Source organism: Penaeus chinensis, chromosome 23, assembly GCF_019202785.1.
Source record: "Penaeus chinensis breed Huanghai No. 1 chromosome 23, ASM1920278v2, whole genome shotgun sequence".
In the NCBI taxonomy this organism is placed as follows: Eukaryota; Metazoa; Arthropoda; class Malacostraca; order Decapoda; family Penaeidae; genus Penaeus; species Penaeus chinensis.
In genome coordinates, this window is record NC_061841.1 from 6,066,124 (window position 1) to 6,083,623 (window position 17,500).

General features: G+C 50.6%; 1 protein-coding gene across 2 annotated transcripts in view; it reads right to left on the reverse strand.

Annotated features, from left to right (window-relative positions):
* The window catches only part of LOC125037322 (nuclear receptor coactivator 6-like), an 83,801-nt gene that overhangs the window by 23,203 nt on the left and 43,098 nt on the right, over positions 1 to 17,500 (reverse strand). The window lies entirely within an intron of this gene.

Consider the following 17,500-nt stretch of genomic DNA (forward strand, 5'->3'; position numbering starts at 1 on the left):
TGAATGTATGTGCAATTATAAAATCTATATATTTATATACATATTTATATATATATTTATATTTATGTATATATGTATATATATATATATATATATATATATATATATATATGTGCATATGTGCGTGTGCGAGTGAGTGAGTGAGTGAGTGAGTGAGTGAGTGAGTGAGTGAGTGAGTGAGTGAGTGAGTGAGTGAGTGAGTGAGTGAGTGAGTGAGTGAGTGAGTGAGTGAGTGAGTGAGTGAGTGAGTGAATGAGTGAGTGAGTGAGTGAGAAATAAGAAAGATATATATTTTGAACTTTTTGCAACCATCACCCCACAATGTTCTGTGTGGGGGCCTCTGAGCCAATCATTACATCAACTGGCTGGCAACAAGATGGTTTAGTTTACAAATATACAGGTTAGACTTCTCTCTTTTTATTGGTTCAGAGTGATGTCACAGGGAATTTCATGTTAATAAATATTTAGAAACTAGGAAATACCCTGCTTAAAGGGATATCAAACACGGCGCTGGGGGATTCGTGCTCCATCAGCAAGTGGAGAAAAAAAAATACTTTCCCAAGGAATATGAAGGCATAACGCCCATTTCTGAAGACATGCCTCACACAAAAACCTACAAATACAGGTGATTTAATGTGTTTTCTTGATATTCTGACCATCTGAATTGCTAGATAATGTATTTTTGGACTCATTTTTGTAAAAATCTCAATATCGAACAATCTGCATTCATTACACATTTTGCCAGCACAAGTCTGTCTGTCCATCTGTCTCTCCCTCTCCTACGCGAGCGCGCGCGCGCACACGCACACGCACACGCACACGCTCACGCACACGCACACGCACACGCTCACATGCACACACGCACGGACGCACGCACGCATGGACGCACGCACGCATGGACGCACGCACGCACGCACGCACACACACACATATACATAGACATATTATATATATATATATATATATATATATATATATAATACATATATATATAATGCATATATACATGATACATATAGATATATACACACACACACACACATATATATATATATATATATATATATATATAATGTATGTATATATTATATATATATATATTATATATATAGTATATATATTATATATATTATATATATTATATATATTATATATATGTATATATTATATATATATATCACTATATATTAATATAAACATATATAAATATAAATGTGTGTGTGTGTGTGTGTGTCTGCACCAGGGAAGCCCTATGTTAGGCCCAACATCACAGTCGACGGTGGATCGGTTCACCTATCTAGGCAGCACACTGTCATGCAGCGTAACCATCGACAACGAAGTGAACGCCAGACTCGCAAGAAATTGCGCTACCTTCGACCGACTGCATGCCAGAGTCTGGAACAGAAGGGGCATCAGCATGGAGACCAAGCTGAAGGTCTACAGGGCAGTAGTGCTGCCCACGCTGCTCTACGCCTGCGAAACCTGGACGGTTTACCAACGCCATGAGAAGAAGCTGAACCACAACGTGCCTCAGAAAACTGCTGAACATCAAGTGGCAGGACAGGATTCCAGACTCTCAGGTATTTGCCACTGCAGACTATCCTAGCAGCTATAACATCTTGATGCAGTCCCAGCTGGGCTGACCATGCTGCTCGCATTCCAGCTCATCGGCTGCCCAAAAGACTTTTCTACGGCAAGCTAAAGCAAGGAAACATATCCCAAGGAGGTCAGAAGAAACGATTCATAGACAACCTGAAAGCATCTCTGAAAGCGTTTGACATCAGCCCTGACTCCTCGGGGGAAGCCACACGGGACTGACCCAGCTGGCGCTCTGCTATACACAGGGGCGCTAAGCTGTGTGAGGCCAACTGGTCCGTTGCCGCAAAACAGAAGAGACAGGCCAGGAAACCTCGGACAAACAGGCTCCCGAATGATGCCCTCCTCATCCCCGTCCTCACTGCCACCGAACCTTCCGTGTACAGATTGGACTGAATAGTCATCGGTGCAAATACAGATAGACTTCTTCACCATCACCTCGCCCACACACCCACACCTAGTCCCCCCTTACACCTCCCCATTTCCCTCCGTACTGGATGACATAGACGGTCTTCATCTATACCGCTGGACAACCTCCATTCAATACAAGTCAATCAATACAATTTCCGATGTGACTTAGAAGAAAATACGATTTTATTGACAGACCATGGCCTTCCTCAAATCATTAACTATTTTCCATGAAATCAAACACAAGAATCTGAAATCGATATTTACAATAGCCAGTATGCAGAGTGAGAGAAAAAAGTAAAACCCCCATCGATTCACGAAAATTCAAGAAGACGCATTAAATTTAGGATCTTCGGCGTCAAGGGAAATTTATACACAATGGAGGGTGGGGGGGAGGAGAGTATAGGAAAAGAAAGGAAAGGAAAGCGAAGAGGAAGAGGAAGAGGAAGAGGAAGAGAAAAAGGGAAGGGGAAATGAAAGAGGAGGAGAATAATATACATAAAAAGATCGAAAAATGAAAATGAGATATATATAGAGAGAAATGCTGCAGTTCAAATGAACATGCCTTTTATAAATTCCGGCATACCCAAAAATCATTTCAAGTGAATCGACAAAGAATATCTACTGAATAAAACCCCTTATCCTAAGGGTTGGTGAGAGAGAGGGACTAAGGACGGCAGGGATACGCCAGCCTGAGCCGACAGCCCGAGTGATGAGTGAGGGAAAATGCCGGTGGCCTTGAGGCGATGGAAGGAGGAGGCGCGAGCACACAAGAGGCTCGAGAGGAAAAGAATTCCCGCCCTACAAGAGCGCAGACAAAGGCCGTCACCCGGAGAGGCCTCTGGCGGAAAACGAGCCACTGATAGAGCAGCCGAAGGAGTCCGCGAGGCTCTCTCTTCCTTCTTTCTCCTTCGCACAGACAAAGGCCGACCACGGCATGCCCGTCAGGTAATACGGCTGAGCCACGGCCTGCAATGGATATAGCAGGGCCGGGGGCTTGCCTCGGCCCTCGGCGAACGATCGAGAGGATCGTCACTTCAGCATCTAATTCCATCTTTCCATCTGTCCCCTCACTTATCTCCCCCATTGACCCTCGGAGTAATGATCAATGTAATTTGATCACAAGAAACTAACAGAGGGACACTCTCCGTTCGGCCATTCGCTGCGCGCGACGCCGCCCATTGGCTGGGAGCCGTGACGTTGCAATGACGTCGACGCGCCTGCGCAATGCAACGAGATAACTGGGGCTGGGTGAGGCGAGCATGGAGGCGGGGCAAGGGTAACTTCTCTAAGCAATCAAGATCTTCCCTCCTTCCCTCCTTCCCTCCCTCCCTTTCCTCCCTCCCTCGCACACGTACACACTCACGCACACAAAAGTCCGGCATTAAAGACGCAAAGGCTGCCGAGGGTTGCACATGCACAAATATTGTGTACGCATTCCTTAGGGCGACCCAGTGCAGTGTTACCACGCTCAAACTGAATATATTATGGGGCCGCACAACCTGGCTCCATTGTAACACTACCAGGAACTCTTCTGCGGTTCGGTAACACAAACCCCGGGTCTTAACGACGTGCATTAAGCTCAGGCCTTCCCTTCCCACTCCAGCTCCTCGTGCGAGCTCGGGTCTCAAGCCGTCTGTCTGCCTCGCTCTCGTTGGTCTGTCTGTCTGCCCCCCCCCCCCCCCCCTCGCCCTTCCTCCTCCTCCTTCTTCCTCTTTCTCTCTCCTATCTGCTTCTCCATCTTCCTTTCCTACTTCCTCCTACTTCTAAGCGTCTCCCTCTCATGCTCCCTCTCCTTCCCCCTCTCTTTCCATACCACAAGAGCACCCTCAAGGAACAAGCGGCCTCCTCACGAGAGTGCGATACCCACCCTTGCCCTCTTCATCCTCCTCCTCCTCATCTTTCACATCCTTATACTCATCCTCTTTCTCGCCATTTTCCTTCCACCCCCTCTTCTCCTCCTCCTTGCTTCATTTCTTCCTCCTCGCTCTGCTATACCTTCCCTTTTCTTTTTTTTCTTATCTTCCTTCTCCTCCTCCTCCACTTTCCCTTTCGCCCTCTCCTTACCAAAACCTCCAACCCCCACCTCTTCTACCTCCTCCAACTCCATCTCAAACCACCAACTCCACCCCAAATAAATCTACCTCCTCCACCTTCTCCATTTTCACCACCTCCACCTCCATCCCCACCAAAACAAGACCTCCCACACGAGGCAAGATGCGTCTGACACCACCTTAATGATACCCTCACTTTGTGCCCACCAGCGCCGTTCGTAATTGTGCCTTCCCTCGGTTTTGACAACACTTTAGTGACACTTTTTTTCCTCTCCCTTTCGCGTGCCAGCCGACGGGGAGAAGGGGGGGAGGGGGCAGTTACATCCTTCATTGCTTTTCGGACGAAAAATTATTTAATCTATTCTTATTTTCTTGTTGGGGGGTTTGTCCTGTATGTATGTGATGGTGGCGGCAATAATGATCATGTATTGGTGATGATAAGGATGGTGGTGGTGGTGGTGACGGTAGTAGTGGTGATGGTGATGGTAATGATGATAAAACGTGACAAAAACAAGAAAAACGACAACCGCGATAAAAAAAAGAAAAAAAAAAAAAAAAAAATATATATATATATACGGCAAAATCGCCCAAATTGGCACCGTGACCTCACCACTGCCCATTTGGTCGCTCCCTGACAAACACCATATACTCCCCAGACCTCTCGCTCGCTTCACCCACCACCCCATGCCAGCAATGCCCCGTAGCTCAGGAGGGCTTGCTTGCGTGTGTTGAACGAGGGAGGGGGGGGAGGGAAAGGGGAAAGGGGAAAGGGGAAAGGGGAAAGGGTAAAGGGGAAAGAGGGAAGGGAGGGAAAAGAAAAAAGGGGAAGGGAAAGGGGAAGGGAAAGGGAAAGGGAAAGGGAAAGGGAAAGGGAAAGGGAAAGGGAAAGGGAAAGGGAAAGGGAAAAGGGGAGGGGGAAAGAGAAGGGGGCTCTGGGCGACAGCTAAGTAGTGCAGCCCGCGCGTATGAGGCAATGACTGGCAGCTTGACATACTGACAGACAAGTAGACAGATACATACATACATACATACATACACACACACACACACACACACACACACACACACACACACACACACACACACACACACACACACACACACACACACACACACACACACACACACACACACACACACACACACACACACACACACACACACCTTCTGACAACAAAGGTTAAGAGAGGCAGCGGGGGAGTGGAACGGAAGGGAGGAAGGGAGGGAGGAAGGAAGGAAGGAAGGAAGGAGATGGAGCGCAATATATATGGAAGAGGTGAAGAAGACAAACGAAAATATCGACAGACGAATGACGAATGCAGTTGGGAGAGTCGAAGGAAAATCATGAGCGGATGTTAAAGCGAGAGATGAAAGGGAGAGACGAGAAATGAAGAGGGAAAGGAAGGGAAGGGAGGGGAGAGGAAGGGAAAGAAAGGGAAGGGATGGGAAGGGAAGAAAGGGAAGAGACAAGAGACAAGAAACAGCTAAGGAATAGCAATAGAAAAAATAACAGATCAAAGCAAAGGAAAACTAAATAAATAAATAAATAAACGTGGGTATAAAATCTAAAAAGAACCAAAAAACACGAGAGAGGCAAGGAAAAAAAAGTAAAGGACACACAAATCGAATCTAAAATATCTACATAAGGAAAACCAAAACGGAAAACAACAACGAGAGAAGCGAACGAGGAGGTAAAGAGGACTGAAGGAGACAAGCTAAGGCAAGCTAAGAGAAGCCAAACCAAGCCAAGCCAAGACTAACAATGTGTACCTATCATTACAACGGCCCCGGCTTTGATCCCAACAATCTTGGGAGGGTTTGGAAATGGTCACAAGTCATCAGGAAAAAAAAAAAAAAGAAATTGGTCTCTAAGAGGCTTTTCATTAAGGCGCAGATTGTGATAAAAGATGAGGTAATGTAGAAAACAGAGACTGCGATTTACTTTGAGATGTTTATGTTACTTTGGTTTGTTCTACGTTGCGGGATTTAGGAGGGGGGGCGCTAGGGAGGGAGTGAGAGTGAGAGAGTGAGAGAGTGAGAGAGTGAGAGTGAGAGTGAGAGTGAGAGTGAGAGTGAGAGTGTGAGAGAGAGAGAGAGAGAGAGAGAGAGAGAGAGAGAGAGAGAGAGAGAGAGAGAGAGAGAGAGAGAGAGAGAGAGAGAGAGAGTGAGAGTGAAAACGAGGGAGAAGAGAAGGGAGAGGAACAATGAGCGGGAGGTGAAGAGAAATAAGATGAAGAAGGAGAAGGAGAAGGAGAGGGAGAAGAGAAGGGAGGGGATTGTGAGAAGGAGCGGAGAAGGAAGAGGGATAGTAGGGAGAGAAGGGAGACAGATAGTGAGAGGGAGGAAAATAGAAATGAGAAGACGGAGAGGATGAGGTAGATGAAGAAGGATAGAAGGGAGAGGGAAAGTGACAGGAGAAGAGAAAGAGAAAGAGAAAGAGAAAGAGAGAGAGAGAGAGAGAGAGAGAGAGAGAGAGAGAGAGAGAGAGAGAGAGAGAGAGAGAGAGAGAGAAAGAGAGAGAGAGAGAGAGGGGGGGGGGGGAGAGAGAGGAGAAGGATATGAGGGAAAGAGGAAAAAGAGAAGAGAAAAGACGGAGATAGAGCCAGAGAGTGGGGGGAGGAGAAAAGGCACAAGGAGCAGGGAAGGAGAGTGAGCGGGGAGCGCGAGTGAGCGAGAGCGAAAAAGGGCCGCTTCCCAAAAGTTGTCTCTCCCGCCGCTGCAGACTTCATCATTAGGGTGTTTGAGGCTGAATATTTCATATCGCCAGAAATGTCCCCGTTTCACTTGCTACATAATTTAGCAAGACGACGTTAATGAATATAATAATGGTCTTGTTCCTTCCTCCTGCGTGTTTGCTGCCATTTCCAGGCCTGCCCTCTCTGTCTATCAACCCGCCTGCCTTTCTGCTTGCCTGCTTGCTTGCTTGCCTGTCTGTGTGTCAGTCTGTCTGTCTGTGTGTCTGTCTGTCTGTCTGTCTGTCTGTCTGTGTGTCTGTATGTCTGTGTGTGTGTCTGTGTCTGTCTGTCTGTCTGTCTGTCTGTCTGTCTGTCTGTGTCTGCCTGTCTGTCTGTGTCTGCCTGCCTGCTTGCCTGCCTGCCTGCCTGCCTGCCTGCCTGCCTGCCTGCCTGCCTGCCTGCCTGCCTGCCTGCCTGCCTGCCTGCCTGCCTGCCTGCCTGCCTTTTGCTTGCTTGCTTGCTTGCTTGCCTACCTGCTTGCCTGGCCGCCAGTCAACTTACCCACTTGCCACACTAAACCCAACTTAAACTCCGTCTGTGCCGCACAAAAGAAAACAAAAAAAAAGACAATCGCGCGCGCCGCCATTTTTCGCGACTCCACCACGCAATAACAATCAAACAAACAACAACAAAAAATGGAGAAGGAACCAGAGAGATCTCAAGCAGGCACGGCAACGCAAGCAAGCAAGCCAGCCAGCACACACGGGGCATAGCAGCGTCAACGTCGCGCACAGCATTCAGAAATTCGTGAGGACGTAATCACGAATGCAAATTAGAAAGAGCGGTTTCCCAAAGGCGGACGCACAAGAGGGTGTTCTACATCTATCTAATTAAAAGCATAAAAAATGGCGAGAGGAATGGCAGGGTGGGCAGGGGCAGGGGCAGGGGCAGGGGCAGTGACAGGGGCAGGGAGGGTAAGGAGCAAGGAAGGAATAGGGGCAGAGAAGGAAAGAGGAAAGGGGTAGTGAGCATGAGAGAAAGAGTGAGAAAGAGAGCAAATGAGGGGGGCAGTGAGGGAGTCAACGTTGAGGGTGGGAGGCAGGGGTGGGGGGAGGAAGGGGTGGGGAGAGGAAGGGGTGGCCAGACAGACAGACAGGCAGACAGACAGAGAGAGATGGGAAGAGAGGAAGAAGAAAAAGAATAGGAGGAGGAAGAGAAAAGGTGAAAATAGAGGAGAAAGAGGATGATGATGATGAAGAAGAAGAAGAAGAAGAAGAAGAAGAAGAAGAGAGAAGAAGAAGAAGAAGAAGAAGAAGAAGAAGAAGAAGAAGAAGAAGAAAAGAAGAAGAAGAAGAAGAAGAAGAAGAAGAAGAAGAAGAAGAAGAAGAAGAAGAAGAAGAAGAAGAAGAAGAAGAAGAAGAAGAAGAAGAAGAAGAAGAAGAAGAAGAAGAAGAAGAGGAAGAAGAAGAAGAAGACGAAGAAGAGGAGGAAAGGAAGGGGAGGAGGAGGAGCGCAAGAGGCGTGGCGAGCGTGACCGGGGTAAGTGGCAGCGCGGAGTCAGGTGATCGCGCGCACACAGGTGCGTGGTGTGTATGTGCGTGCGGCTGAGGAGAATTATCATGATGGAGCCAAACACGTGTAAACAAAGCACCGACGTGCCTCCGCCGATAACTCACTCTGCACCGATAACTTTCTCTCTTCTTCCCCTTCTTTTCCTTGTTCTCTTCCTCGTTGTTATAAACATTTCCCATTCTTATTAGGGGCCATTTTTCGCCATAGACGGATCCCCGATCCAGCCAGATTCCCCGGCAAGCTTAATTAGCATAAATGTCAACTTTCATATTGATTTATTCCGGGCGGGGGGCATGCTGTTTGCCCCACCGTATGGGGGAGGGGCGGGGGAAGGGGACAGGGAAGAGGAAGGGGAAAGGGAAGGGGGAGAAAGGGGGGGGGGGGGGTCCCAGCCACGATCGCACCCGTGGGCCGCTGTTGGCAACCCTGAATTTCCCTACACTTGTGCTGCTACGTTCAGTTCTCTTGCAGCGATGTTGGCAGCGCTGTTCTTCCGCTACGCACTCTCGCTTGCAATTGCTTTGCTGCAACCGCTGCCGTACTAGTACTATTACTTTTGCTTCCAGTATTACTATCCATATGACTGAACTGTTGTGCTGGTGAGGGCCCTGGTGCATTAATAATCGGGGTCTTTAATAATCATTAAAAACTTTCTTACAACGAACTCTGGGCCGTGCCCTTTTTCACTCGCCAACTCTCTCTTGCTCCCTCACTCTTATTTCGCTCTCGCTCTCACTCTCATTCTCGCTATCATTCTCACTCTCATCCTTCACCCTCACTCTGAGCCATATCCATTTTCCACTCACTCACTCTTTAATTCACTCCCTCTCTCCCTCTTTCTTTCTCCCTTTCCCTCCCTTCTTCCCTCTCATCCTTTCACCCTCCTCCTCCCTCCCTCTCATCCTTTCACCATCCTTCCTTCCTTCCCTCCCTCTCATCCTTTCACCCTCCTTCCTTTTCCCTTTCCCTCCCTCCCTCCCTCACAGCCTTTCACCCTCCTTCCTTCCCTCCCTCCCTCTTATCCTTTCACCCTCCTTTCTCCCTTTCTCTTCCTCCCTCCCTCTCATCCTTTCACCCTCCTCCCTTCTCCCCTCTTCCTTCCCTCCTTCTCATCCTTTCACCCTCCTCTCTTCTCCCCTTCCTTCCCTCCCTCCCTCCCTCTCATCCTTTCACCCTCCTTCTTCCTTCTCCCCTTCCTCCCTCCCTCCCTCCCCTCCTCCCTCCCTCCCTCTCATCCTTTCACCCTCCTCCCTTCTCCCCTCTTCCTTCCCTCCTTCTCATCCTTTCACCCTCCTCTCTTCTCCCCTTCCTTCCCTCCCTCCCTCCCTCTCATCCTTTCACCCTCCTTCTTCCTTCTCCCCTTCCCTCCCTCCCTCCCTCCCTCCCTCCCTCCCTCCCTCCCTCCCTCTCATCCTTTCACCCTCCTTCCTTCTCCCCTCTTCCCTCCCTCCCTCTTTCCCTCTCATCCTTTCACCCTCCTTCCCTCCCTCCTTCCCTCTCTCCCTCCCTCCCCACCAAGGTTCCCTCCGCCACCGCACCAGTTTTTCTCCGGGGCGTCACTTGGCAGCTTTATTTCATCCTGCCTCTGGTCTCGCCCAAGTTATCCAGGGGTCTTCCTTCTCTCCTTTTCCTCGTCATTTCCTATTCTCTTGTCTCTTTTATTCTTGTTACCAATACTCTGTTTGTCTGTCTGTCTGTCTGTCTGTCTGTCTGTCTGTCTGTCTGTCTGTCTGTCTGTCTGTCTGTCTGTCTGTCTGTCTGTCTGCCCGTTGTGTGTGCATGCGTGCGTATGCGTGTGTGTATGCGTGTGTGTATGCGTGTGTGTATGCGTGTGTGTATGCGTGTGTATGCGTGTGTGTATGCGTGTGTGTATGCGTGTGTGTATGCGTGTGTGTATGCGTGTGTGTATGCGTGTGTGTATGCGTGTGTGTATGCGTGTGTGTATGCGTGTGTGTATGCGTGTGTGTATGCGTGTGTGTATGCGTGTGTGTATGCGTGTGTGTAGGCGTGTGTCCGTGTAGGCGTGCATTTGTGCGTGCGTGTGCGCGTACGTGTATGGATGCGTGCGTGTGCGTGTGCGTGTGCGTGTGCGTGTGCGTGTGCGTGTGTGTGTGTGTGTGTGTGTGTGTGTGTGTGTGTGTGTGTGTGTGTGTGTGTGTGTGTGTGTGTGTGTGTGTGTGTGTGTGTGGGTGTGGGTGTGGGTGTGGGTGTGGGTGTGGGTGTGGGTGTGGGTGTGGGTGTGGGTGTGGGTGTGTGTGCGTATGCGCGTGTGCGTGTCGTACGTGTGTCTATCTGCGTGTCTGTGTCTCTTATTCCCACTCTCATTCTCTCACTCGCACTCTCTTTATTCCCCTTCTCTCGCTGCACTTCTTTATCCTGACCCTAATACGCCCCTTACCGCTGTCTCCTCCTTCCCTCTTCCCATCCCTCTTTTCCCTTCCCGTTTGCTTTATCAATACCTCCTCCTCCTCCTCTTTCTCTTTCTCTTTCTACCCTTCCCCTTCCCTTGCTTCTCGCCTTTTATTCTTACGGTTAATGTTATCATCCCCTTTGGCGGTAGATTTATTAATACATCATTATAGCGTTCGTCTGTCTTTTCCTTAATCATCGGTGCTTTTTTTTTCTTCTTAATCCTTTATCATTATTGTTTTTCCTTGCGTTTGCTTTTCGTTGTTGAGGAAAGTGCGAGCGTGTGTGCGTGTGCGTGTGTGCGTGTGTGCGTGTGTGCGTGTGTGTGCGTGTGTGTGTGTGCTTGGGTGTGCGTGGGTGTGCGTGGGTGTGCGTGTGCGTGTGCGTGGGTGTGCGTGTGCGTGTGCGTGTGCGTGTGCGTGTGCGTGTGCGTGGGTGTGCGTGTGCGTGGGTGTGCGTGTGCGTGGGTGTGCGTGTGCGTGGGTGTGCGTGGGTGTGCGTGTGCGTGGGTGTGCGTGGGTGTGCGTGGGTGTGCGTGGGTGTGGGTGTGCGTGGGTGTGGGTGTGCGTGGGTGTGCGTGTGCGTGGGTGTGCGTGTGCGTGGGTGTGCGTGTGCGTGGGTGTGCGTGGGTGTGCGTGTGCGTGTGCGTGTGCGTGTGCGTGGGTGTGCGTGTGCGTGGGTGTGCGTGTGCGTGGGTGTGCGTGTGCGTGGGTGTGCGTGTGCGTGGGTGTGCGTGTGCGTGGGTGTGCGTGTGCGTGGGTGTGCGTGTGCGTGGGTGTGCGTGTGCGTGGGTGTGCGTGTGCGTGGGTGTGCGTGTGCGTGGGTGTGCGTGTGCGTGGGTGTGCGTGTGCGTGGGTGTGCGTGTGACTGTGCGTGTGGTTGTGTGTGTGCGTGTGGTTGTATGTATGCGTGTGCGAGTGCATGTGCTTCTATGTGTGCATATGTGTATATTCCAAGCTTGTATCGATAAGCTCATTTGTTGCACATCTGTACACGTGGGGCAGCTGCGAGCTGCAATTTGGTGGCTGGTTATGTGGTCGATCTCTGATGAGCTTTCTAACACTCCTCTTCACTTCTCTGCTCTTCTTGCCCTTGCTCCCTCCCCTTCCCTTTCCTCGCAAAATCACCTACACGTGCATGTAGATATACTTATACACATGAACATCCAAATACACACGCACACACGCACTCACACACACACGCACTCACACACACACACACACACACACACACACACACACACACACACACACACACACACACACGCGCGCGCGCGCGCGCGCGCGCATACTTGCATACATTAAGCATGACTCAGAAAATATCAGGCGTGAGAAGAACTTTTACTGCGACCATTACAAGCGATGACACACTAACCTCACAGCTTCGAAACGGTTACATATTGGCCGTTACTGCATACTTGCTGAAGCTCATACTGACTTCGGTCTGTCTGTCTCTCTCTCTCCCACTCTGTCTGTCTGTCTGTCTGTCTGTCTGTCTCACTCTCGCATTCCCATTCCCATTCACACTTATACTCACACTCATCCTTACGCTTTCGCTTTCATCCTCTCTCTCTCACCCTTTCGCCCTTTTTCCCTCTTTATTTAACTTTGTCTACGCATCTTTTGCTCCTTCTCTCTCTGTCTGACTTTGGATCTGTCTGTTGATATTTTTCTCATTTATCTTCATTTATCCTCGTTCTCCTTCCCCCTTCCTCTTCTTATAACTCTCTCCCTACCCCTCTTTTATTCTTCCCTCTCCACTCTCTCTTTCTCACTGCTCTCTACCTCCTCTTCTTCTCTTCCCTCTACCTCCTATTTTCCCCCTCTTCTCTCTACTTCCTCCCACTCCTTCCCTCCATCTTTAGTTCCCTTCTCTTTTCTCTCCAATCCTCTCCTCTCTCTATCCGCACTCTCTCCCTCCTTTCTTTTCTCCCTCTTTCCTTCCCTCCTCCCTCCCTCCCTCCTTCCTTCCTTCCTTCCTTCCTCTCCCCGACCGCCTAAACAATCGGTCTCGCTCCAAGGCCTACAGACTGGAGAGAGAGCGAGTGAGACGAGGAGAAAGGGACAAAGGGGGGGAGAGGGAGAGAGGGAGAGGGAGAGGGAGGAGAGGGAGAGGGACAGAGGGAGGGAGAGGATGAGGGAGAGAGGGAGAAGGAAAGAGGGAGAGAGGGAGAAGGAGAGGTAGAGAGAAGGAAAGAGCTAAAGAGGAGAGGGAAAGACAGAAACAAAGACAGAGAAATAAAGAGAGAAAGAGCGAGAGAGAGATAGAGAGGAAGCGCTGATTATTCTGCATTACCAACTTTCCTTTCATGCTCTCTACCTCATTAGCATATTTCAATTAATGTTTACAGTCCTAGAGTAACGCACAGGCCGCACGACTCTCGGCCCTTGTGCGCGGGCAGCATAAGGGCGAGATGCCGCTTTCAATGCGCGACAAACTGGCCCTTCGCAACTGTTCTTAATAAGGCCGTTAAACAAGAGAACGCAATATGCTCTGTTATTGAAACCCCTTGCGAGGGGGGGAGGGGGGAGGGGGGGAGGGGGGGAGGGGGGGAGGGGGGGAGGAGGAGGAGGAGGAAGAGAAAGGGAGGGAGGGAGGGAGGGAGGGAGGGAGGGGGTGGGAGGAGAGAGAGGGGGGGAGAAGAGAGAAAGAGAGAGAGAGGTGGGAGGAAGAGAGAAGGACAGACAGACAGACAGAGAGAGAGAGAGAGAGAGAGAGAGAGAGAGAGAGAGAGAGAGAGAGAGAGAGAGAGAGAGAGAGAGAGAGAGAGAGAGAGAGAGTCTTAGAACTTTTTTTTTTTGGGGGGGGGGGGGGGCGAATGATGCATTCAAACTAGGCTAAGGAAGGGAGAGCGGAGGAAAGGAGAAAAGGGAGGGGAGGAAAGAAAGAGAGAGGAAGAAAGTAACCGAGAGGGAAGAGGGGAGCGGTGAGAGAAAGGGAAAAGGAGAGAGGAGAGGAGAGAGAGGATGCAAGAGAAAGGGAAAGGGGAATGAGGAGAAGAGAGGAAATAAAAGCGAGGGAGGAGGAGGAGGAGGAGAAAGGGGGGTGAAAGGGGAAGGGAAAGGAGAAAGGAAGGGGGAGGAGGAAGGGAGAGGAGAAAGGAAGGGGGAGGAGGAATGGAAAGGAGAAAGGGAGAGGGAGGAGGAAGGGAAGGGAGAAAGGAAGGGGGAGGAGGAAGGGAAAGGAGAAAGGGAGGGGGAGGGGTGCGCGCTGTTTAAGTGATGAGTACACTTGACAGGGTGATGACATCATCCCTAAACAAGTGGAATGCAAATAACTAAATGAGTCGAGAGTAAATGGAGCTAAAAGAAGGGAAATGTCGCAAGGCAAAGTGCAAGAGGGAGAAAGAAACTACCATTTGCATTCTATAATATTCAAATCTTGAACCTGGAACCTTTAAGCCTAAAACCTTAAATATCGATCATCTTAATCCAATAACCCTGGACCTAAAACCAAAAGCCCCCCCCCCCCAAGCCTAAATCCTCAACCTACAACTCCCAAATCGCGACCCTTACCACCCAATCCCCAACATCCCCAACCTATGACTTCCAATGCCCCAACATTCTATAATCCCAAACTCCCAATTTCTAATTATCAACAACTAAGCCCCAACCACCAACCACTGCCTCAATCCCCAACTTCCAACCATCATCAACCCCCAACCCTAACCCTTAATCCACAACCTCCAACATAAGTTCCAACCCCCACTCCACGTCCCCAACCTCCAACTCCAACCTCGAACCACCAACTCGAACTCCAACCAAAGTCCCAACCCCCATCTCCAACTCGAACCTTAAACCTCAACCCCAAGCCCCAACCCACGTCCCAACCTCCAACTCGAACCTTAAACCCCAACCCCCAACCCAGGTCCCAACCTCCAACCCCAACCAGCCAGCCAACCGGAAAGTACATCTGCGGGTGACGGCAGCGGGAGGCACATCTGCGAACGGCCCGAGTGCGAGGCAAGCTAATGAGGGTATCGTTACCCTCGCTCTCCAACGCTCCCTTTCTCCCTCCCTCATACACCCTTCTCCCTCACCTCTAAACCTCCAACGGTTCTCTTCTCCCTCCCTCATACTTCATTCTCCCTCTCTCCCAACCTCCACCCTCCCTCATATATCATCCTTCTTCATTCTCACTCTCATACGCTCCCTTTCCCCCCTCCCTCATGCATCCTTCTCCCTCTTTCTCCACCTTCGCACTGCCTTTCTCCCTACCTCATACCCCTTTCTTCCTTCTCTTTCATACAACCCTCTCCCTTCTAATCAACCTCTGACGCTCCCTTTCTCTCTCCCCTATGCACCCTTACTTTCCCGTACCGTACTCTTCCGAAATGACACCACCATTTTCTTCTCTATATTTCTCTGCCTCTTACTTATTCGTTCCCTCACTCCACCCTTCCCTCCCTCCCTCCCTCCTCCTCTTTATCCCTGCTTCCCTCCCTCCCTCACTCACTCCCTCCCTCCTCCTCTTTCTCCCTGCTTCCCTCCCTCTCTCCCTCCTTCTCCTCCTCTTTTACCCTCCCTCCCTCCCTCTCCTTCTCTCTCTTTCCCAAGCCCTTCGATCTACTCACTCTGCGTCAACGCCTTCCCTTCTACCAGTTTCTCCTAAGAGGACGAGTTGAAATTAATCGATTGCAATTGACGAGCCCGAAAGAAGATGAAGAAGAAGAAAGTTATGCCCTCAAGCGATGTTGCAACTCGACTCCCTGCCTACTCAACCCTCTTTCTGTGGGTGCTTTGTGTGCGTGCGTGCTTGCGCGCGGGCGCGTGCGTTCGTCTGTGTGTGTGTGTGTGTGTGTGTGTGTGTGTGTGTGTGTGTGTGTGTGTGTGTGTGTGTGTGTGTGTGTGTGTGAGAGAGAGAGAGAGAGAGAGAGAGAGAGAGAGAGAGAGAGAGAGAGAGAGAGAGAGAGAGAGAGATTCACACAAACAGAAACAGAGACAAAGACACACAACAGCACAAAGCCAAGACAAACGAAACTGCAGAAGACGAGATGAAAACCGCGAGCCGCAGCATGAGCGAGGGCCGCCGCCTACGCCTACGCGCCGAACGAGCGACGCCGGGCCTGAATCGCCCGCTCTATTGCCGTCGTTATTGCTATCGTGGAACAGTAGCCCGGAGGCGAGGCGGAAGCGACTTATAGTACTTCCGGGGATGGGGATGGGGATGGGGATGGGGATGGGGATGGGGGTGGGATGGGGATGAGAATGGGAATGGGAATGGGAATGGGGAAGAGGATGGAGATGTAGATGAGGAAGGGGAAGGGGTAGGATTGGGATGGGGATTGGGATTGGGATGGGGATGGGGATGGGGAAGGGAAAGGGAAGGAGAAGGGGATGGGGATGAGGAAGGGGAGGGGAAGGGGTGGGTGTGGGGAGGAGCTGTGGGGAGTGCCTATCCTCCTAAATCTGTTTGTCTCCCTCTGCCTGTCTAGTTCTGTCTGCCTCTGTAGGTGCGTCTGTCTATCTATGTCTGCTTGATGTCTTCACCGGGCTATCCCTGTCCACCAGTTTCTCGGCTTCTCTTGCTTCTGCGTGCCTCATGAATTCGTGAATGCTTGCAAGCATGTACGTATAATAAGGGTGAATAATCTTCCCTCTAATCCTCCCCCTCCCCACTTTTGTTTCTCTTCGTCCCAACACCTCCGCCCTTTTCACCCCCACATCCTGCCATATTCCTCCATACCCCTTCAACCCCATCCCCTATCTGGCATCTTCCTTATTTCCCCTTCACCGCCCCCCCCCCCCCCAACCATCCACCACCACCTCCTCCCGCCTCAGCTCGACATCGCTACTCGGACTCTGCCCTGCTTATTACGCTTCCCGAGGCCACCGCGACGCATCTTAAGAACTCGCAAAGGCTCTTTGGCTGACCACTGACGTAAGCCACCCCCCTCCCCTCCCTCCCTCCCTCCCTCCCTCCCCTACTCCCTTCCCCTTCCTCCTATCCCTCCTTTTCCCTTCCTCCCCCTTCCCTCCCCTTCCCTGCCTGCCCGCCTGCTTGCCAGCCTGCAGGCGGTGGGATACTAGAAAAGCCAAGAATAATCACGGATGGTTGAAAGTGACATTCCAATGCCAATGAGGGAGGGAGGGAGGAAGGGAGGAAGGGGGGGGAGAGGGAGGGGGAGGGAGAGAAAGAGAGGGAGGGGAAGAAAGAGGGGGAGAGAGAAAGAGAGAGAGAGAGAGAGAGAGAGAGAGAGAGAGAGAGAGAGAGAGAGAAAGAGAAAGAGAAAGAGAAAGAGAAAGAGAAAGAGAAAGAGAAAGAGAGAGAGAGAGAGAGAGAGAGAGAGAGAGAGAGAGAGAGAGAGAGAAGAGAGAGAGAGAGAGAGAGAGAGAGAGAGAGAGAGAGAGAGAGAGAGAGAGAGAGAGAGAGAGAGAGAGAGAGAGAGAGAATCGGAGGAGTGGGGGGGGGGTGCGGCGAGAGTGTTAGGATGAGGATGAGAAAAGGATAAGTATGAGGAAGGTGGAAGAAATTAAAATGATAAAGGAGGGAGACGATAATCAGGGTATGGACGAGAGAATAGGAAGATGAAGAGGATAGACAAGCGATAGAGGGATAAGAATGAGGCTGAGATTAATAAGATGAATAAGGAGCTGACGCACGGGGAAAAGAAGAATAAGCAGATAAGGGAAGGAAAAAACATAGGACGAGGGGGTGGGAAGAGGTGCAAAGAGGGGGGGTGGGGAAACAAATACCCCCCGCCGCCGCCATTGCCGAGCGCACCTCCCTCCAAATTTCCGCGCCCAATCTCCCAATCTCCCAATCTCCGAATCTCCAGCTAATGGC